The sequence below is a fragment of the Theropithecus gelada genome, unplaced genomic scaffold (genome assembly GCF_003255815.1).
Source record: "Theropithecus gelada isolate Dixy unplaced genomic scaffold, Tgel_1.0 HiC_scaffold_10580, whole genome shotgun sequence".
NCBI classification, from domain to species: Eukaryota; Metazoa; Chordata; class Mammalia; order Primates; family Cercopithecidae; genus Theropithecus; species Theropithecus gelada.
Window position 1 is genome coordinate 1 of NW_020252123.1, and position 1525 is coordinate 1525.

A 1525-nucleotide genomic window follows, 5' to 3' on the forward strand; every position below is an offset into this window, starting at 1 on the left:
AATATTGTGGACATACGGGGTTCAGTAAAATATGTAATTAAAACTCATTTCAGAAGAAGCGGAAGAAGATGGCGCTCACCAGCTTTTTACCTGCACCTACTCAGCTATCTCAGGACCAGCTTGAGGCTGAAGAAAAGGCAAGATCCCAAAGATCGCGGCAGACCTCACTGGTCTCCTCCCGAAGAGAGCCTCCCCCGTACGGATACCGGAAAGGCTGGATACCTCGGTTATTAGAGGATTTTGGAGATGGAGGTGCCTTCCCAGAGATCCATGTGGCCCAGTATCCTCTGGATATGGGACGAAAGAAAAAAATGTCGAATGCACTGGCCATTCAGGTGGATTCTGAAGGAAAAATTAAATATGATGCAATCGCTCGACAAGGACAGTCAAAAGACAAGGTCATTTATAGCAAATATACTGACCTGGTTCCAAAGGAGGTTATGAATGCAGATGATCCAGACCTGCAAAGGCCCGATGAAGAAGCTATTAAAGAGATAACAGAAAAGACAAGAGTAGCCTTAGAAAAATCTGTATCACAGAAGGTCGCCGCAGCCATGCCAGTTCGGGCAGCTGACAAACTGGCTCCTGCTCAGTATATCCGATATACACCATCTCAGCAAGGAGTGGCATTCAACTCTGGAGCTAAACAGAGGGTTATTCGGATGGTAGAAATGCAGAAAGATCCAATGGAGCCTCCAAGGTTCAAGATTAATAAGAAAATTCCCCGGGGACCACCTTCTCCTCCTGCACCTGTCATGCATTCTCCTAGCCGAAAGATGACTGTAAAGGAACAACAAGAGTGGAAGATTCCTCCTTGTATTTCTAACTGGAAAAATGCAAAGGGTTATACAATTCCATTAGACAAACGTCTGGCTGCTGATGGAAGAGGACTACAGACAGTACACATAAATGAAAATTTCGCCAAACTGGCAGAAGCCCTCTACATTGCTGATCGGAAGGCTCGTGAAGCTGTGGAAATGCGTGCCCAAGTAGAGAGAAAAATGGCTCAGAAAGAAAAGGAAAAACACGAAGAGAAACTTAGGGAAATGGCTCAGAAAGCCAGGGAGAGAAGAGCTGGGATCAAAACTCACGTGGAAAAAGAGGATGGGGAGGCACGTGAGAGGGATGAAATCCGGCATGACAGGCGAAAAGAGAGACAGCATGACCGGAATCTTTCCAGAGCAGCTCCTGATAAGAGGTCGAAACTTCAGAGAAATGAAAATCGGGATATCAGTGAAGTCATTGCTCTCGGTGTTCCTAATCCTCGGACTTCCAATGAAGTTCAGTATGACCAAAGGCTCTTCAACCAATCCAAGGGTATGGACAGTGGATTTGCAGGTGGAGAAGATGAAATTTATAATGTTTATGATCAAGCCTGGAGAGGTGGTAAAGATATGACCCAGAGTATTTATAGGCCCAGTAAAAATCTGGACAAGGACATGTATGGTGATGATCTAGAAGCCAGAATAAAGACCAACAGATTTGTTCCCGACAAGGAGTTTTCTGGTTCAGACCGTAGACAGAG

At 45.3% G+C, this 1525-nt stretch overlaps 1 pseudogene across 1 annotated transcript; it reads left to right on the plus strand.

Moving 5' to 3' along the window:
- Positions 1-56: 56 nt before the first annotated feature.
- Positions 57-1520, plus strand: LOC112616833 (annotated as a pseudogene). Its single transcript, XR_003117813.1, has one exon. The product of XR_003117813.1 is annotated as an SNW domain-containing protein 1 pseudogene (transcript).
- The last annotated feature ends 5 nt before the right edge of the window (positions 1521-1525 follow it).